The sequence below is a fragment of the Phacochoerus africanus genome, chromosome 1 (genome assembly GCF_016906955.1).
Source record: "Phacochoerus africanus isolate WHEZ1 chromosome 1, ROS_Pafr_v1, whole genome shotgun sequence".
Lineage (NCBI taxonomy): Eukaryota > Metazoa > Chordata > Mammalia > Artiodactyla > Suidae > Phacochoerus > Phacochoerus africanus.
In genome coordinates, this window is record NC_062544.1 from 213,874,277 (window position 1) to 213,896,802 (window position 22,526).

Below are 22,526 nucleotides of genomic sequence, written 5' to 3' on the forward strand. Positions count from 1 at the left end.
GTGGTGAGAACAGGACAGAGCTGCAGGGATGGAGGCCAGGGCCAGGCATAGGCTGGGCTGGGCCTTGAGCTAATTCTCTGGCTTCCCTCCTAGGACATTGCTTCTCAGCACTGCTTCCTGTCTCTTGCAATCTGGAGAAGCCAATTTCCTTCAGTGGCAGATTTCATTTGATAAGAAAGGGAGGGGAGCCCCAGCCAAGCTACCATGGGGGCTTTCTTGAGCAGAAACAGGGAGCTCAGTTTTAACAGTTCCTTCCCCATCCCAACCGGTCCCCAAAGGAGGGAGGATAGGAGAGAAGCTGCAGGGCAGATTACTACAATGTTTGTCTTGAACTTTGCAAACGCTATGTGTAAAACTGGCAAAGAACAATGACTAGTGTATTTCCTAGCTCACATGAGGACAAAACAACACATTTAGCCCAAAACACTGGCCCCCAGGGCCACTCTGTGCTGGGCTTAGATGGGATACAAATAAGCATTCAAAACCTTCAACTGCAGAAAAAGGTGAAAAATTAAATATAAAGAACTCACAATAATACATACTTGATTCTGAATTGCCAGGAGAAGATATAGAATCTGTGGAAACACTTAACAGACTATATGCTATATTCTTTCTTATCTACCTGGGGTAGTTTAGATGCAGTCTTAAGTGAAGGGCAGGGTAACGGTCTTGGACCAATCACCCTTTGGTGGTCTTGGCCAAACCCAGAATTCCGGGGGTAGGTCTCCCAATTTGTCTCCCTTAGCCCGAAGGAAAGAAAGACACCCCTCCTCTCACAGAGGACTGGGAGCCAAGTCCCTAGAAATAGTCCCACTAGACCCACTCTGTTCTGTCCCGACTTGTCTCTCAATAACACTGGAACTCTCAAGAATCCAATTAGTCCCAGTATCTGATGCCCATGTGCCCATGAAACAGAAGCCAAAGTACTCTTGAAAAAGAAATAGTCATGACAGATGATGTTCGGAAAGCATTCTGCAGTTTATAAAAACTTTTCATATCGTCAACTGACGAGTATCTCAACTCTGTAAGGTAGTCACAGAGGGCATTTTCAATATCCATTTGCAGATGAGAAAACTGAGGCTTGAAGGTAAGTGACTTGCCCCAAACCACACAGCAGTAAAATCAAGCTTATGGCTTATGTCCTGGCCCCAAGTCCTTTCTACTACTCCACACCTCCTGTACTGTAATATGCCACAGTGGCCAAATTGCATAAGGGCATTGTGACAGTGGGTGTGGGGAAAAGCAGGGAGAAGGTACCAGGTTCACATTCTTTGGGGATCTCCCATCACTGTGCTTGATCCCCCACCCCACGTGTTCTGCTCCCAGGAATTCCTTCCCCACACAGCATGCAGGTGTAGACCAAGTTATAGGCCAGATTGCGGGGGTGGAGTGCCCATGATCTCATCCTGTCCAGGCAGAGGATTCAGCAAGCGAGTGGGAACAGGAGGTTGTGTAAGAGACTGCCAGAGGCCTCTGATAAGGGGTGATTAGAGTCTCTAATTGAATCTAAAAATGATGCCTCTGGGGAGAGAGACAAGGAGCTAGGGAAGCCAGCCAGCTTGCTCCTCCCTCACGCTGCATCTCTTCTTCCCAGGGTGACCCTGTGTGTCAAGGAGGTGGTTACGTGGATGGACACAAAATCGTGGTGGGAAAATAGAAGAAATGAAAGAATGGAAAAGGAAACTGGAGGAACTAGAACTTTCATGGGCAAAAGTAGAGGATAAGTAATTAGGAGAAAGGGAAAAACAAAAATCCAGGTCCTCAGAAGTATTGAGAGGACCTAGATTAGAGTTTTCTTCCCTCCAAAAGAAAAAGACCCTTGTCAGTTTTATAGAAAACATGGTGTTTGTGGCTCAACCCACCGCAAGGTGTGGGTTTGGCTCTGAGGTGGGACGAAGAGCTAGTTAACTTTTTCCACTCTATGGGTTTCCTTCTGTGCGCTCCTCCCCACAAGGCACCCCAAAACACCCCACCTCCCCTGACAACCTGGAGTGTGCCGCTGCTGCCCCCTGCTGGGAGAACACGGCAGGATGGGGAGTGGTGGGGAGCCAGTGGGGTGGCCCCTTTCCACACCCAGGCCAGAAGCAGGAACTCTTAAGGAGCAGGCAGCAAAACAGTATTTTAAATACATACTGACTCCAAAATTGATCTTTGCAGGAAATAGCTGAAACATCTGGCTTAGAATCGGCATATAACTTGTTAAAAGAGGTTAAAAAAAAACCCAACTATGTAGATCATTACTTTCATAACAATTAAAGTCAATAAATGACTTTTCATTTTTTTATAAAAGGAGATAAAGAAAGAGCAAGAGAGAGAGTACCCCCCTGAGACAGAAGGCTTTTGATGAGGTCTAGACTCCCTTTGGCCTATTTGAAACATATTAACTATCCTAAAGCACAGTGTTTGTGTGTTGGGGGGCGGGGGGAATCTTCAAAGACTACCTTCAAAGAGAATAATGTTCAAAATCTTCAACTAACCTTTTCTCACCTCTTATTCCAAAGTCCATAGACTGACCCCAACCCACCTTTCCAGCCTTGCCTCCCACTAGACTTCGTTGCACAGGCTGTGCTCCAATCAAACTGAACTCTTCACTGTTCCCAAACTCTCCCTTCTTCCTTCCCACTGTCATTTCACTGTTAATGCTTCTCTCTTATCATTCCCCCTGCTCTTCTAGCTCTATAAGTAATGTGCAAGTAATGTGCACAGATACAAAATTATGAAACAAAAACTGACAAAATATAACAAGAACAGCTAAGCATTTTTTAAAAGCCAATTGGGAGTTCCTGTTGTGGCTCAGTGGAAATGAATCCGACTAGTACTTATGAGGTTGCGGGTTCTATCCCTGGCCTTGCTCAGTGGGTTAAGGATCCAGCATTGTCATGAGCTGTGGTGTAGGACGCAGATGCAGCTCAGATCTAGCATTGCTGTGGCTGTGGTGTAGGTCAGCAGCTGTAGCTCTGATTCGACCCTAGCCTGGGGAAATTCCATATACCATACGGTGGCCCTAAAAAGCAAAAAAAAAAAAAAAAAAAAAAAAAAAGAAAGCAGTAACTTCTTCAAACTTCTTCATTGTGTTTTACATGTTTTGAATTTTGTACAATGTGCCTATATTGCACACTCACTCAAAAATAATAAATTAATGAAATGAGTTGCTTTTAATAAAAAAGATTAGAATATTTGAAATATAATCTTTATTCAATGATTTAAAAAACTTAGCAGACAGAAGCACAAGAAAAGTTTATAATTAAAACATGACAGAAGAGTAAACACTATGAAAAATATCTTTTAAGTAAAACATATGTAGCAGCAGCCAAGTAACATAAACAGGTTGAGTCTCTAATCCAATCTCTTTCAAAAGTCTCATAAGAAAAGAATGGAGAGAACTGTGAAGATGAACTTTTTGAAAATCAATAGTTCCTGTATATATCTGCATGCAAAAAAATAAAGTTCAACCCTACTTCCACCATAAACAAAAATTAACTCAAAGTGACCACAGGCCTAAAGATAAGAGCTAAAACTATTAAACTCTTAAAAAAAAAAAGGAATAAATCTCAGATATGACAATGATGTCTCAGATATGACACCAAAAATCCAATAGACAAAAGAAGAAATAGAGAAATTGAATTTTACCTAATTAAAATTTGTTGTCCTTCAATAGGGCATTATCACTCTAAGGTACATAAAGAGCCTCTATAATTCAACAATTTTAAAAGATAAGATTTACAATTTAAAAATGGACAAAGAATTTGAATAAACATTTCTCTAAAGAATTTATGTAAATGCTAAAAAGTACATTAAAAGATATTCAACATTACTCAAAAATCACAAGATACCACTTCACATCCACTAGGACAGCTAGAATTTTTTTAAAAAGAAAAAGAATAAAAGAACAAGTGTCGTCAAGGATTTAGAGAAATTGTAACCCTCATACACTGCTAGTAGGAATGTAAAATGGTACACTCACTGTGGAAAACAGATTGGCCATTCCTCAAAAATTTAAAGATAGAGTTACCATATTATCCAGGAAGTCTACTCCTAGAAGTGCCACTGAAGGGAATTGAAAGCATATTTTCATACATACATGTATCTAAAAATATGGACACAGGGGTTCCTGTCATGGCTTAGTGGTTAGTGAATTCGACTAGGAACCATGAGGTTGTAGATTTGATCCCTGGCCTTGCTCAGTGGGTTAGGGATCTGGTGTTGCCATGAGCTGTGGTGTAGGTCGCAGACTTGGCTCAGATCCCAAGTTGCTGTGGCTCTGGCGTAGGCCGGCGGCTACAGCTCTGATTAGACCCCTAGCCTGGGAACCTCTATATGCTGTGGGTGCGGCCCTAAAAGACAAAAAAAAAAGATTAAAATAAATGAATAAATTAAATTAAAATATGGACACAAATGTTTGCAGCAGCATTATTCTTAGTAGCCGAAGAGTGGAAACCAAAATGTCCTTCAACTGAAGAATGGACAAACACAGTATATTTGTTCACTGCAGCACCATTTACAATAGCCAGGATCTGAAACCAACCTAAAAGCCCATTGACAGAGGAATGGATAAAGAAGATGTGGTACATATATACAATGGAATATTACTCAGTCATAACAAAGAATGATATAATGCCATTCACAGCAACATGATAATCTCTAATGCCTAGAGATTTTCATACAAAGTGAAGTCAGACAAATATATCATCTATATGTGGAATCTTAAAAAATGATACAAATGAATTTAAAAGGACTCACAGACTTCCAAAACAAACTTATGTTAACCAAAGGGGAAAACTGAGGGGGAGGGATAAATTAGTAGTTTGGGATTAACATACACACACTATTGTATATAAAATAGATAACCAACAACGACTTACTGTAGTGCACAGGGAACTCTACTCAATATTTTGTAATAACCTATATGGGAAAAGAATCGAAAAAAGAATAATATATGTACAACCAAATCACTTTGCTGTACACTGGAAACTAACATGATGTAAATCAACTATACTCCAATATAAAATAAAAAAATTTTAATATTCTTCAACTGATGAATGAATAAACAAATGTGGTACATTCGTATGGAGTATTACACAGCCATAAAAGGGATGAAATACTGACACATGCCACAACATGGATGAACCTTGAAAACATTAGGCTAAGTGAAAGAAGCCAGGCACAAAAGGTCACATATCATATGATTGAATTTATACGAAATGTCCAAAAAGGCAAATTTGTTGAAATAGAAAGTAGGTTAGTGGTTGTCAGGAAATGGGGAAGGGAGGAATGGGGAGTGACTGCTGATGGGTATGCGGTTTCTTTTTGCTGTGTTGAAAATATTCTGGAATTAGGTAGTGGTGAAGGCTGTACAGCTTTGTGAATACACTAAAAGCCACTGAAGTGTATACTTTACAGTGGTGAGTTTTATGGTAAGTGAATTATATCTCAATAAAGCTATGAAAATAATTGGAAATTTCTTAGAAATGAAGAAAAACATTAGTCCTTAAATAAAAAAGTACATGATGATGGAGGATAATGTAAAAAAAAGAATATATATATATATATATATATAACTGGGTCACCCTGATGTACAGCAGAAATTGACAGAACACTGTAAACCAACTATAATGGAAAAAATAGAAATCTTTTTTTAATCTTTTTAAGGCCGCACGCACGGCATATGGAGGTTCCCAGGCTAGGGGTCAAAATGGAGCTGTAGCTCTGGCCTACTCCACAGCCACAACACCACCAGATCTGAGCTGCATCTGCGACCTACACTATAGCTCATGGCAACACCAGATCCTTAACCCACTGAGCAAGGCCAGGGATCGAACCTGCATATTCATAGGTGCTAGTCAGATTCGTTTCTGCTGAGGCATGAAGGGAACTCCAAAAATCATTTTTTTTAAAAAAAGTACATGTTGAAGTTCCCGTCGTGGTGCAGTGGTTAACGAATCCGACTAGGAACCATGAGGTTGCGGGTTCGGTCCCTGCCCTTGCTCAGTGGGTTAACGATCCGGCGTTGCCGTGAGCTGTGGTGTAGGTTGCAGACGCGGCTCGGATCCCGCGTTGCTGTGGCTCTGGCGTAGGCGGGTGACTACAGCTCCAATTAGACCCCTAGCCTGGGAACCTCCATATGCTGCGGGAGTGGCCTAATAAATAGCAAAAAAAGACAAAAAAAAAGTACATGTTGAGTATCAAGCAAGATAAATAAAAATAAATTAACATTTGGTTACACTGAAGTGAAACTGTGGAATAATAAGTATAAACAAAAAAGCTTAATAGCCGTCATAGAAAAAAGGATTAACTATGGAGAAGTGATAATGAGACTGACGGCAAACTTATTATGCCAAAAAACAATGGAGTAATATTTCCAAAGTGCTAAGGAAAAGGAATTGTTAACTTAGAATTTGTTTCGCCACTAAAACTTACTCGTGTTAAGGCAAAATGCAGACATTTTCTAGACATTGACAGAGGAATGGGTAAAGTCTCATTAAAGAAAATTGCAATTGAAAAAAACAAAACAAAACAAAGATTAAGAAAGTCTTTTTTTTTTTTTTGTCTTTTGCTGTTGTTATTGCTGTTGTTGTTGTTGTTGCTATTTCTTGGGCCGCTCCCGCGGCATATGGAGGTTCCCAGGTTAGGGTTTGAATCGGAGCTGTAGCTACTGGCCTACGCCAGAGCCACAGCAACGTGGGATCCGAGCCGCGTCTGCAACCTACACCACAGCTCACCGCAACGCCGGATCGTTAACCCACTGAGCAAGGGCAGGGACCGAACCCGCAACCTCATGGTTCCTAGTCGGATTCGTTAACCACTGCGCCACGACGGGAACTCCAAGAAAGTCTTAATAAAAGAAACGTGTCAAATGTCCAAATATCATTTCCCACTAAAAGAAACCAGGATCCCTGATAAACAATTGATTTCAGGTCTGTGGCAGGAAAAGTGCAAGATGAACCCAGGACATCTTGTTATGCTAGAAATTTATCTCACATGTCTTTAAAATGACATGTGTACAAGGTTACTCACTGTGGTGTATCTGTAATAAGGAAAAACTAGAAGCAAACTAAATGCTCTTCAGTAGGGACTGGGTAAACATCCATACAACAAATACCACTGCATTCATGTGGAAGAAGTTTGCATGAGGATTTGGAGTGACAACTCCAGAATCAGACTGCCTAGACTAGAGCCAGGCTCTACTCCATCCTATATCTGTGATCTTGAGCAAGTTACTTAAATTCTCCACTGCCTCAGTTTCTTTATCTACAAGAGGAATAATAACATTACTTATCTCATAAGGTGGTTCTAAGGTTGCTGAAAATGAGGTCATCATAGATAAATCAATAGAACTCCTATATACCCACAATAGCCAATGAAAAAAATGTAATGGGAAACAAATTCCATTCTCAATTTAAGAAGACAAACACCTTACATACCTATAAAGAAAGAATATTTCTTTCCTACCTATAAGATTACCATCTATTTGAAGTGGTTTCTAGTGGTGCAACAGACACCCTCAGTCTCTCTGCCCCTTTCCTCATCTGCTCCTTGAAGGACAGAATGACATTAAATAATTTGGTAAATTTAGGAAGAATAATCTGGCCTGCTAGGGTCAGTTCTGTTTTTCTTCTTCTTAGGGAGCAAACTGCTGACAGTGACCTATACATATTTGAGAGTGTTTGTAAAAGTTTTGAATACATACTAATATTTAGTACCAAGAACTTGACTCTCTGACCTAAAGCCAATCCTCTAACCTGGTTTCCATTAGCAAAAGGTAATATGTTTGCCTCCCAAGTACTGCTCCCTTATCTCCTAGTTTGTTCCAAATCCAAGTGGAGGACCCTACATAACCACAGTTCTCTCAAAAAAAAAAAAAAAAAAACACTGAAAGATATAAAAGATGGCGAGATATGCCATGGTCATGGATGAAAATACATGTTATCATAAAGATATAAGTTCTTTAAAAAAATATATCAGTTCTTTCCACATGTATATTGATTCATGTTTTCTATTCTTAATTCATATCACAACAGAATTTTCAGGTAACTTGAAGGCTAGATCTAACATTCATATGGAAGAACAAAGGGCCAAGAAAAACTAAATCAAATTTTTAAAATCACAAGGTTGAGGAACTTGCTCTTTCAAAAATGAAGACTGATTATAAAGTAAGAATAACTAAGAGTGTATGGTGTTAGTCTGTGTGTAGAGGAGTAGACCAAAGGAATAGAACAGGGAGCCCTCAAACTGACTATGTACACATGAAAATTTGATAAGGGAAAGAGGGGACATTGCAAATCAATGGAAGAAAACATCAGCTATTTAATAAATAGGACTAGGATAATAGGTTAATTTTTTTTTGTCTTTTTGTCTTTTGTTGTTGTTGTTGCTATTTCTTGGGCTGCTCCCACGGCATATGGAGGTTCCCAGGCTAGGGGCTGAATCGGAGCTGCAGCCACCGGCCTACGCCAGAGCCACAGCAACGCGGGATCCGAGCCGCGTCTGCAACCTACACCACAGCTCATGGCAACGCCGGATCGTTAACCCACTGAGCAAGGGCAGGGACCGAACCCGCAACCTCATGGTTCCTAGTCGGATTCGTTAACCACTGCGCCACGACGGGAACTCCCTAATTATATTTTTAATAATGAAATTTTTACTTTCTCCAAAATAAAAATAAATTCTAGATAAAAACCTATAATAAAGCAATTTAAACACTCTTCCTTTGTATTACAGATATGGACAAGAAGTCCCCAGATACCTTTTTTTTTTTTTTTTTTTGCTTTTTAGGGTCACAACCATGGCATATGGAAGTTCCCAGGCTAGGGGTTGAATAGGAGCTGCAGCTGCCAGCCTAAGCCACAGCAACTCCAGATCCGAGCCACATCTGTGACCTATGCTGCAGCTCACGGCAATGCCGGATCCTTTAACACACTGACTGAGGCCAGGGATCAAACCCACATCCTCATGGATACAAGTCGGGTTCATAACCCACTGAGGATGAAGGTTCAAACCCTGGCCTTGCTCAGTGGGTTAAGGATCTGGTGTTGCTGTGGCTATCACATAGGCCGACAGCTGCAGCTCCAATTTGACCCCTAGCCTGAGAACTTCCATATGCCACAGGTGAGGCTCTAAAAAGACAAAAACAAAACAAAACCCCATGATGTATGCACTCCTGTTACAGTGTTGTCAATCAACACATCCCCTGAGTCAGGAGGCCTATGTTTAATAAGCCTCCAGGGCCAGATGTGTTATGTAGAGAGAGAAATCATTTCTCTACTGGATGACTGTGGTGAGCCTCTTTCAGGTAGCCTACTAATGAGTCAGCTTTTCCAGGAGGGCTGCAAAGCCTTGGGTCTATAATTTCTCTGAATTATTGGGCTGTTTCTGACACATCTCTCGTGGCAGGAAGGCTAAAATCTTAATTGCAAAGCCAGTTTGCTTTCCTGTGACCTCACACATTTATAGAGGAATAAGGAGTCAGGATCATCTCCTGTGGCATAGGCCAGTGGCTGCAGTTCCGATTTGACCCCTAGCCTGTGAACTTCCATATGCAGGGATCAAACTTGTGCCACAGCAGTGACAATGCTGGATCCTTAACTGACTGAGCCACCATGGAACTCCTGGTTGGAATGTTTTGATAAATAATCAAGTAATACCTAACAAGTGAAGATGAGTATAACATATACAATCTCATTTCTAGTAATGTATTCTAGAGAGACTATTGCATATGCACAGAATGCATTCCAGCTTTGTTTGTAATAGCAAAAAAAAAAAAAAAAATTTGGAAATAACCTAAAAGTCCATCAACAGAAGAACAGATAGACTATAGTCTATTTGTAAAACAGAATACTGTACAGTAATTTAAAATGAATTAGCAGCTCTATGTTTAGGTATGGATTAAATATAAGGATATAATGTGAGAAAAGACATAAACATGATATATAGATACATACATGCATAGTTTTAAACATGCAAAACAATGCTAAACCTTTACGGAATCATACATATGTAGAAAGGTATAAAAATAAACATGGGAATCAGAAGTCTCAAATTCTGGAAAGGAAAGGACTCAAGTCACAGGCAAGGGTATATAGGGGCTTCAACTGTATCTGTATTATTTTGTTTGAGTAAAAAAACTACCTGGAGAAAATATGGCAAAACATTAAGTGTTGTCAAAGTCCAACAGTGAGCACATAGATGTTGTTATTCTGCTTATCTAAAAAATGTCAGGAGTTCCTGTCGTGGCGCAGTGGTTAACGAATCTGACTAGGAACCATGAGGTTGCAGGTTCGGTCCCTGCCCTTGCTCAGTGGGTTAACGATCCGGCGTTGCCATGAGCTGTGGTGTAGGCTGCAGACGCGGCTTGGATCCTGCCTTGCTTTGGCTGTGGCGTAGGCCAGCGGCTACAGCTCCAATTCGACCCCTAGCCTGGGAACCTCCATATGCCACGGGAACGGCCCTAGAAATAGCAAAAAAAGACAAAAAAAAAAGTCAAAATTACATAGGAATAGTCACAAGGTAAAGAAAGCTTCAAGTATGTGTCTGCAGAAAAGGTACCTGTGGGAATCAAGTTAGTGGAGTCACAGAAGCCCAAGGAGACAGAATTTAACATCTAGCAATCCCATTCTTAGGCATCTATCTGGGAAAAAAGCCTAATTTGAAAAGATACATGAACCTCAGTATTCACTGCAGCACCATTTACAACACCCAAGACATGGAAGCAACCTACATGTCCATCGACAGAGGAATGGATAAAGAAGATGTAGTACATATATACAATGGAATATTACTCAGCCATAAAAAAGGGAGATAATGCCATTTGCAGCAACATGGATGGACCTGGAAATTATCATACTAAGTGAAGTTAGACAGTGAAAGACAAACATATGATATCACTTATATGTGGAAACTAAAAAAGGATACCAATGAACTGATATGCAGAAGAGAAACAGACTCACAGACTTTGAAAAACTTAAGGTTACCAAAGGGGACAGGTGGGGGGCAGAGGGACAGACTCGAGGTTTGGGACTGGCATATGCACACCAAGCTATACAGAATGATTAGCCAACGGGGACCTGCTGTATAACACAGAGAACTTTACCCAACATTCTATGATAATCTATGTGGGAAAAGAATCTGAAAGAGAATGTGTACATGTGTAACTGAATCACTTTGTTGTACAGCAGAAATTTTCACAACATTGTAAATCGACTGTACCTCAATAAATCTTAAAGAAAATATCACCCAACAATGCAATCCAAGAATAAAATTAATTCATTCATTAATTTAACTAAATTGGTTGGAAGAGACTCATCAGAAAGGAGAAGGTTCAAGAAGGTGTTGTAAGATCCTGAACACCTCCTCCCAGGGATTGAACACTACAACTACATATGGAATTAATTCTCTTGGAAAAGGAACTGAAAACTGGATGAACAGAGCTTCAAAACAAAGGGTAAAAGGGCAGCATCAGATGGGTAGGAGAAACAGAGATATGGGCTCATCAAAGAAAAACTCACACCCTGCCACAGTGATCTAGTCAGAAAGATCACAACAGTATGAATCTTTGCCCTGAGGAACATGGAATTTGAATCAGGCACTCCAACCTCTACATCGTGCACAGGAGAGACAAGCCAGATAAGTACTCCAAACACTTGGCTTTGAAAACCAATGGGGAATATTCTCAGAAAAGCTATATAATTGCAGGGAATGGAAAACCCACTTTTAAAGGGCTCACGTGCAGGAGTTCCCGTTGTGGTGCAGCAGAAACAAATCTGACCAGGAATCATGAGGTTGAGGGTTCGATCCCTGGCCTCACTCAATGGGTTAAGGATCCAGCGTTGCCGTGAGCTGTGGTGTAGGTCGAAGACATGGCTCAGATCCCACACTGTTGTGCCTATAGTGTAGGCTGGCAGCTGTAGCTCTAATTAGACACCTAGCCTGGGAACCTTGATATGCCATAAAAAGCAAACACATACACACACACGTTCATGTGCAGACTCTGCCCAAAAACCAGTGCAAAATTACCAGATGGAAAATCACAGGGACCATAGGCGACAGGGATCTACTTGCTAAATCTGTAAATTGGTACAGCTACAATGGAAAACAATATAGAGAGTCTTCAAAAAATTAAGATTAGAACTACTGTGTGGCCAGCTACTCCACTTCTGGGCATTTATTTGAAGAACAAAAAAAAACAAATTTGAAAAGATATATGCACTGCTAAAGTTCACTGCAGTATTTTCTACAATAATTACAATCATTTACAACAGCCAAGATATGGAAACAAGTATTCACCAATGGATGAATGGATAAAGCATGCCATAAACAGTGGAAGGCTACTCAGCCATAAAGAAGAATGAAATCTTGCCATTTATGACAACATGGATGGGCTTTGAAAGTATTAAGTGAACTAGTCAGAGGGAGAAAGACAAATACCGTATGCTGCCACTCCTATGTGGAGTGCCCCACAAACCAAAATGTACGAATAAACAAGTTGAAAGAAAAACAGATTCACAGAGGAGATGGGTGGTCACCAGAGAAGGAAGTGGAGGGGTAGGCAAAATGAGTGAAGGGGTGAGTGTGGGGATGGACGGCAGCTAGATTTATGATGGTGATGGTGGTGATCACTTTTGCAGTGAATACAGATCATGCATTATCATGCTGTTCACCTCAAAGTTAAATAATTTCTAAATATTAAAAAATAAAATTGAGCAGAAGACAGAAATTAACATTATGCTCTTTTTGACATTTGGGGCCTGAACATTGCCTGAGCTTTTTAAAATAATAAGCTGAATATTTGGAAGCCTTGGTAAAAAACAAATTGCTATAAATTCTCTAACCAATTAAAAGAAATGAGGTTTTAGTGAGCTGGTCATTTGATAAATTGCCATTAGTGAATTAGTGTCCAACAACTTGCTATTTAGCAAACTGAGAGCTGTTTAAATACTATTTATCCTTTGAGGATCTGATCAAAAGATGCCTCCTCCATGAAGGGTGCTTAGATTGAACCCTTCCCTTATCCAAAAGTGCCCTCTACTTCTGAGGTCCTATAGCTTTCTCTCTGCACTTCCCTCAGGTGTTACAATTTTCTACTGTATGTTACAGCCATTTAGGCCCATCTTGGCTTCTTTGCTGGGCCATGAGTCCCATGAGTCCTGAGAGCAAAGTTTTACTCATCTCTGTCTGCCTGATAATGTGGTGCTCATGGTAGGTCCTATGTATGTGAACAGGGGACAGGAGAAAGAGGGACCAGGTGACCTAATTGAGCTAAGGATCAGGTAACTAAAAAACGCTGCTTCTTCCAGCCTGCAAAGTGAAGGGTATTTATAACAGTGTGTGCTTTGAGTTTAGGCCACAGACTTCTACTGTTTCAACATTTTCCCCTCCTGGGCCATTTCCTTTGAGATGAAGTTCTGCTAATTTCTATCTTCATCCTCTGCTTACTGTGCCAGCCTGCCGGTGTGGTGCCAGGGAGGGCTATCAGAGGAAGCAGAACAAGAAAATATGATGAAAGCTTTTCTCTGCAGCAGTACTAGACTCAGCTCTCATTCTGGGGCATGTGCAGCCGCAGCCGCAAATGAGCAGTGCTTGGGCAGAGACCAGGGCCAGGCTGCTATCAGCATGCTACACAGAAGAGCCAAGGGGTAAGAAAGGTATTGCTGCTGACAGTCAGAACCAAGTAAGAGGTCTCTGGCTGGGTTATTTAGAGTTGCCATATTTAGCAAATAAAAATACAGGACACCCAGTGAAATCTCAATTTCAGATAAACAATGAATAATTCTTTAGCATAAGTAAATCTTACGCAAAACTGGGGACACACACTAAAAAAGTAATAATATATCTGAAGTTCAAATTTCATTGGGCATCTTGTATTTTATCAGGCAACCCAGACATAGGGCAGGGGTTGTATATTTACTGCCGTTCGTAATTAACAGGCAGGACAAAAGGGACAGCTCACAGAAGTGAGAGAGGAAGCAAAGAGGAGCTAGCCCAGGCCCTAAATGTGCCCATTTGTCTCCCTGGTCCTGATGAATAAAGCAAGAGTGTCTTGCTAGCTCTCCAGGTAAGTCAGCCACCTCCACTACTAGCGTATGCCTTTTTAAGAACACTTACCTGTAATAGGTTGTTTATCTGTTGACATGTCTGCCTCCCTCTTGAGTGGAAAGTGATCAAGCTTTTGCGTAAGAAATCTGGGTCCAAATCTTGACTCTGAATCTCAGCAAGTCACTTCTCCTCTAAGAGCCTCAGGTTTCTCCTATAAAAAGTGAATACCAAATACTGAGTATAGTTGCCTGTGCTATCATATGTATAACTGAATCACTTTGCTGTATATCTGAAACTAACACATTGTAAATCAACTATACTTTAAAAAAAAAAAAGTATACACCATTAAGATGTTGTGATAAGGGAGTTCCCTTCATGGCTCAGCAGTCAATGGATTCGAGTAGGATCCATGAGGATGCAGGTTCGATCCCTGGCCTTGCTCAGTAGGTTAAGGATCCAGCGTTGCCATGAGCTGTGGTGTAGGTCACTGATGCAGCTCAGATCCTGCGTTGCTGTGGCTGTAGTGCAGGCTGGCAGCTACAACTCTGATTCGACCCCTAGCCTGGGAACTTTCATATGCTGCAGGTGCGGCCCTAACAACAACAACAACATTATATATATATATATCTATGTATATGCATATATATCTATGTATATATATATATACATAGATAGATAAATAAATGAGATAATGTAGGTAAAACTCATAGCGGGTGCTCAGAAACATCAAGCACAACATCTATGACGATCAGGAGTGCAGGGATCTAGTCCCAACACAGCACCATATCTTTGCAGGAGGTGCTCAATAGATGTGGGAGAGATGAATGAACATACAAGTGAGGAGAGTGAGCTCTACCTTGATTGCCTGTACTAAAGACTCTTGGTATTTTATTCGTGCTGCCAGTCATGATTCTGATGGGAAAAGTGATCTGAAAGCCTCAATCATCATTTTCTACGAGCCACCTCTGATAGGCCCTGAATGAGAGATGCACAGAGAACTAACTAGGCCTTGTAATACCCTTGTCCTTTACAGTATCTTGTGCTTCCTCGTAGGAGTCTCTCTGCAGAGAAGAGACTTTAACTCTGCGTAGGGGTCCCTAGGTCAGGGATGAGGATGCAAGGGTGGCAGGCCACAACCGGTGGTGAAATTAGAGGACGCATCCCTGCTTGGGCAGGGAGGAGAATGCTGACAGTGTAGTAGGTCCTCTTGAGCCCTCTTTGGGCAGATGCCTGGCTCCATCTTCCTGCAAGGGCTCCTATTCTATCTCGAAACTGGTAACTCTTAAGTTTCTTCCTATGAGAAGTAAGAACATTGCACTTGGTTAAAGTAGTAGAGGATTTGACCATATGATTCCTTCCTGCTGTGGCCTGAATGTTTGTGTCCCCTCAAAATTTATAGGTTGAAACTCACCCCCAAAGTGATGGTAATAGGAGGTGGAAGAATTAGATGAAGTCAGTAAGGGTGGCGTTCTCATGAATGGGATTAGTTCCCTTAAAAGAGTCACAAAAGAGTTTGCTTGCACTGTTCTGCTCTCAGCCATGTATGGAGGAAACTAGAAAAGTCTGCAACCTGGAAAAAGTTTTTGTTTGTTATTTTTACCAGAAACTGACCAGCCTGGCATCCTGATCTCAGACTTATACCCTGTAGAACGTGAGAAATGAATTTCTGTTGTTTATAAACCACTCAGTTTATAGTATTTCGCTATGGCACTGTCCCCCCCCTAAAATATTTCCTCGGTTCACTTCAGAACCCCCAAAAGCAACTGCAATTAAACTCGGGGTCTCCAGGAAAGGAATCTAGTGAAATCCATAAGCATGATGCCCACAAGAGAGAGAGAGCACTTATTAGCGAGGCAATTACTCTCTCTCTTTTTTTCACCGTTCACAAAGAGCAGCCAATGAGCAGCTGAGTGCGAATGATGCAAGATCAGTCACACAAAAAACAGATCATGGGGCCGGCTTTCCTTTCAGTTTCAAACATCACCATCCTTTAGTCTCTCTCATGAAGCAGGGAACAGAAGTGAGAGACAAGAAGCATGGTTTGGGTTTGTTTGTTTTTTTAAGATCCAAAAAACTTCAGCTTTTTATTCTTGCCCTTGATTTAGCAAACCAGCTCCTAATAAGATGCCGCCCCTGCTGCCCAGGCAGCATCCATTGGCTCTTAGGGCTGAGTCTGGCATTGAGACACTGATCCTCTCCCTCGGGTGCTGTGGAGCTGTGAGCCTCCATCCCTCTCATAGGGTTGCCCTGCTCTCCTCTCTGTATCCTTTTCTCCTCACCACTTTCAGCCTCCTTTTCCCCCTCTCAGAGTTCCTAGAAGTGCTACCCTTTATATGGCCAAACTTTGAAATAAAAGCACGTGTGTTAGTGTCTGTGTGGCATCCAGACTCTTCTTTGCGATTGCTAGCCTCCTCCCCCCAGCCACTGAGTACAGAGTTTGGACGCAGCAGCTTCCTAGGTATGACATGAGCTTGCTCCCCACCCTGTGACATGACCACAGCCGATTAGGGAGACTAGGAGTAAGAAGTGGAGCCCCTACCTTTGGAGTCTGGTATTGGGACTAAGAACCCAATCTTGTCCTGGGTTGATCTCTTGAAAGGAGTACAGGCAGCCATTTGCCACAAAGTAAACTGTGTGGAAGAGGAAGAATGAAGAGGTGTCTCAGAGACTAGGAAGAGGTGTCTCAGAGACAAGGAAGAGGTGATACTCCCAGGCTCCTGATACCTTTCCGTTGCCTTGTCCAAGTCCCTTGCGAGACCAAATGCATTCTTGCCATTGATCTCTCCGAAATATCCTTGTATGTCTTTTACAAACTCCTTTTGCTTAAACTACTTACAGTTCTATTGCTTCGAACATTTTAAAACTGTCTTCAGAGTTCCCAGTGTGGCACAGTGGAAACAAATCCAACTAGGAACTATGAGGTTGTGGGTTCGATCCCTAGCCTCGCTCAGTGGGTTAAGGCTCTAGCGTTGCTGTGGCTGTGGTGTAGGCCGGTGGCTACAGCTCTGATTAGACCCCTAGCCTGGGAATCTCCACATGCCACAGGTGTGGCATAAAGCAAAAGTAAAATAAAATGTTTTCAATCCCCAATGTGAAGACCAAAAGAGTTAAAAGTTTTATTTTTCACACATGCACACACACACACAATTTGCTTTTCTTTCATGGTTGGTTCCTAATGATATAATAGGAACAGTTCAGTAAGAGAAATGTATTGAATGCTCATTAGGTTCCTGGCACTCTACCAAAGCAGCTCAATATGCCTTCATTTCAACCTCACAATATCCTTTAAAGGAGTTAGCACTCCCCCCACCCCGCCTGATTTTATAGAGAAGAGAACTGAGACACAGAAATCAAACGTCTTTCCCAAAGTTACAGAGCTAATAAGTGGTAGAAGTGGGACTGAATCCAGATGGTCTCATCTCCAGAATCCATGCCCTTAACCATGGCACTAAGTCCTTTACAAACACTGACTTACTGACACAACCTGACAAAACACCTTCCAACAAATCTCTAACACCCCGGAAAATAGCTCCCAGCCTTACCCCTGGATCCAGTGAGCAACAAAATACCGCATCAAAGTTGCCCCCAGAGAAAAGCAGGAAAATTGGGAGAGCGAAAACTTACCAGGTAGATTAGTTTCTTAGGGCTGCCATAGCAAAATACCACACACTGGGTGACTTAAAAGCAGACATTTATCTTCTCACTGTTCTGGAGGCCAGAAGTCCAAGATCAAAGTGTGGGCAGAGCTAGTTGCTTCTAAGAGCTGTGAGGGAGGAATCTGTTCCATGCCTCCTCTTTCCTAGCATCTGGTAGTTTTGCTGGCAATCTTTGACATTCCTTGGCTTCTGCTGAATCACCCAATCTCTGCCTTTATCTTCGTGTGGTACCCTCCTCTGTGCATGTCTGTGTCCAAATACACCCTTTTTATAAGGACACAAATCACAACGGATTAGAGGCCCACCCTAGTCCAGTATGAGCTTAACTACTTACACCTGCAACAACCCTAGTTCCAAATACAGTCGCATTCAGAGGCACCTGGAGTTAGGACTGCAAGTTGGTGGGGGGAGGAGTATGATACAAGTCAACCCATACACCAGCTTCTATTGCTCTCCTACAGCAATTTCAATGATTATATCCCCCCCCTTTTTTCCCTAAAGAAGTAAAAAGTTTGATTCTAAGATGTGATAAACCACAGGAGCAGCTTCTCAGCTTTGGTTTAGTACTCAAATTTTATGACCACCCTGACTTAGGAAGGATACCAAACCCACTGTCTCTGAAAGAATCCTAATAAGGATATTGACCTCTTTTAAATGACTGCATAAATTTAGCTCACAAAGGATGATAGAAGGACTGATAGAAGGGTATTAGATGCCTTAGCTACTAGCTCTGGCTATGCCATTGACTTGCTCTCAACACAGGGCTAGAGTTTTACATATGAATGTACATACGACATAAATTATATAGTTATGTAAACATAACATTATGTTTTATAAATTATGTATTATTATAAATATATATGTAGGTCTTTTTCCTCCAGGTCATAAAACAACAGATATTGCCTCTTCAATAGTCAGTCCTGAATGGTGATTTCCAGTTGAGGGAATACCTGAGAACTTTAAAACAAAACCAAAAACTAATACTGCTTCCTGAGTGCATCCCCCTATCCCCTCTAATTTAATTTGCCTGGGTACCTTATTTTTTAAGACCTTCCCAAATACAGATTATCTTGATTGTGATAATGTCAAAACTTATCAAAGTGCACACTTGAAATTAGTGTAGCTTATTATATGTAGATTAAACCTTAGTAAAGCTGTTTAAAATTAAAAGCTTCCCAGGTGATTCTATTGAGCATTCCAAAATGAGAACCACTGAGCTGGTGGTCCTCATGTAAGCACACAAGGAAACAGCCCTAAAAGAGAAGAAATCGTCTCAGGACTCATGGCAGGGCTAGCAGGACTGCCGGGACTTAAGAGAATGTGACTCCCAAACTATTACTCCAGTGTTCTTGCCTTAAAACCAAAATGATAAAACATTACTGAGCTCCTCAAAAAATTTTAAAAGGAGCACTTGAAAAATGTGAAGCGTTAGGATTGTTACACAGAGATGTAGGGTGTGAGAGTTAAAACCCAAAAATCCCACCAGCATTTTTTGGTAGAGTCACTACTTAAAAGGGCAGTTGGTTGCCGTTTCAATGTACTCCAGGTGTGCCCTCCCCTCTGCCCACTGGGTTGTGAAATCTAGTGAAGCTAGTAGAGCTCTGGGCAATTTGGTTTGATCTCTCTCTCTGGCTGTTTCTGAAGAGGGAGAGAAACCACTGATCTCTGTCATTCCAACCTTAAGTATCCTTTCTTTCAAAAGTAAAGGTCACAACAAAGGGCAAAGATGAGTAAAATACCTTTTACTTTTTACTTAAACATTGGTGGAAAACATGAATACATTAGCTACATTAAAATAAAGATATCTGACCTGCTCTCATTATGATATGCCTCTAATTAATCTAACTTTGAATATTAGCATTTTAATAAATTATTTCAGGAGACTTTCTCAAGGGAGACAGGACCTCAAAACCATTTCCATTATACAATATCATCCTCCATTTCATTTACAGAGAAAAGGAAGGTGCATAAAGACAACTTACCAAGTATCTACCCCAGGATAGACAGACCCTGATCTCCTCAATCTTTCTAATATGCTTTCTGGTTTTTAAAAGTAAGAGCAAATGAAGACTGTCAACAGTGACTTAAGGAAAACTCCCTAAATGATTCTTACTTCTTGAGTCACTCATCATGAAATCCTACACACACCACCTGAACAAAGACAATCTTAAATCTTGAGGGGCTACTTCTTTTAACAAACTATATTTTGAAAAGTAGAGAACATGTTGCTCTTAGCAATATTATAATGAACACACTAAGTAAAAAGCACACGGCGTGGGGGAGGATCCAAAAAAGAAATAAGGACAACAGACTGGCAAAACTGCCCCCAGTATCTCTTCCCACTAAACAAGAAGATAAACACAGAAATTTTACACCTACTTAATTTTCCTTTAGAAAATTAAAACCCTTTGTTTAATTTTAACGTATTAATACATCAAGCAACTTTTAGCAACATGATCAACTGATTCTTTTAAGCTTTTGGATCACAGGAGCCATCTGTTCAGTCATGCCTGCCTCCTATAACTCTTGGCAAACAACTGCATTATTAAACAACTGTTAGCTGAGGGTGGAGGCGATATGGAAACAGGATCCTAGTGAATTACTCTTCCCTATCTGTGTTCTCTTCTGAACGTGGGAAATGCGGATTCCATCATTAAAAGCCATGGAGTTTATAGGTAAATTCCATCACCACATTTGGCTAAGTTACCCTCGTCTTTCTTTCTGACCAATGTATAAACAAATCCTTTGTTTTAAATGTAAGAAATCACAGGTGGTTAATGTCTAACTTTTTATTAAGAAACTAAAGCAATGGCCATCATCAAAAGGTCTACAAATAACAAATGCTGGAGAGGATGTAGAGAAAAGGGAACCCTCCTACACTGTTGGTGGGAATGTAAATTGGTACAACCACTATGGAAAACAGTATGGAGAGTCCTCAAAAAATGAAAAATAGAACTACCATTTGATCCAGCAGTCCCACTCCTGGGCATCTATCCAGAGAAAACCATAATTTGAAAAGATCCATGCACCCCAATGTTCCCTGCAGAACTATTTACTATAGCCAAGATGTGGAAGCAATCTAAATGTCCATCAATAGGGAATGGATAAAGAAGATGTGGTACATACAGACAATGAAATATTACTATTATAGAAAAGAAATGAAATAATGCCTTTTGCACAATGGCGGATGGACCGGCCTAGAAACTATCATACTAAGTGAAGTTAGTGAAAGACAAACATCATCTATCACCTACACGTGGAATCTTTAAAAAAGGACACAAATGAACTTATTTGTAGAACAGAAACAGACTCACAAACCAATAAACTCAATGATTACCAAAGTGTGGGTACCTTATGGTTCAGGTGAGGGATGGGGTGGTAGGGATGGACTGGGGGTTTGGGACTGGCATATGCACACTGAGGTATATGGAATGACTGGCCAACAGGGACCTGCTGTATAGCACAGAGAACTCTACCATAGTCTATGTGGGAAAAGAATCCGAGAGAGAATGGGTATGTGTATGACTCTTTCACTTTGTTGTATAGCAGAAATTATCACAACCTTGTAAACTAACTACACTTCAATAAAACTTTTTAAAAAAGAAACTAAAGTAAAAAAGAATTTCTAAAATATACACAATTCTAATTTTTAACAAATAAGAAATCTACACCAAGAACAAAATATCAGAGTCTACCAATATTTATGAATAAGTTATTCAATATTTATGAACGGCTAAAATGCATTCACAATCATTATTTCTTCCTTACTCGCCTCAGATTTGCTTCCCTTGGACAGGATACAAAAAAAATCTTTTGGAGTTTCCATTGTGGCTCAGTGGTAATGAATCCAACTAGTATCCATGAGGACGCAGGTTCAATCCTTGGCCTCACCCAGTGGGTTAAATATACTGCATTGTGGTTAGCCGTGCTGCAGGTCTTAGAACGTGGCTCGGTGTAGGCTGGCAGCTACAGCTCCGATGTGACCCCTAGCCTGGGAACTTCCATATGCCACAGGTACGGTCCTAAAAAGACAACAAAAAGGACAATTCTTCTCATCTAGCTTTTGTTACTATAGTCTGTAACTTCGGAGTTTTCTTGCTATAGCAAACATGTGAGAACCTGTCCACTGGGTTTGATGATGTGAGCATAAAGATGAGTCCATCAGAGATCCTTTCTTAAGATGTTTAAGGGAGATAAGACATTAAAAATAATAAATATAAGTAAATTTACACAAAATATAAATACATAAAGTATAAATAAAGTAATACAGCATGAGTTAAGTATAGATATACAGACAAGGAAATTTCAAGGAAGAAGAGATTACCTTCAGCTAGAGGAACTGCGGACTGCTTTATGAGGATAGTATTTGAGTTGGGTATGAATTGTTTCTTCCAGGAAGGCTTCAGAGTAGTACTGATTATGGTCCTCTTAATTTCTACAAAGTAATCTCAATATTAATCTTTGAAACTCAAGTTTTGGGAATTCCCTGGTGGCTCAGTGGGCTAAGGACCCGGCGTTGTCACTGCTGTGGCTCGAGTCGCTGCTGTGGCTCAAGTCACTGCTGTGGCACAGGTTCAATCCCTGGCCTGGGAACTTCCACATGACATAGGTGCAGCCAAAAGAAAAAAAAGTTAATTTTTGTTGTTGTTGTTGTCTTTTTTTTTTTTTGTCTTTTAAGGTCGCACCTGCAGCATATGGAGGTTCCCAGGATAAGGGTCGAATTGGAGCTATAGCTGCTGGCCTTCACCACATCCACAGCAACATGGAATCCGAGCCACATCTGCGACCTGCACCACAGCTCATAGCAACCTGGGATCCTTAATCCACTCAGAGAGGCCAGGG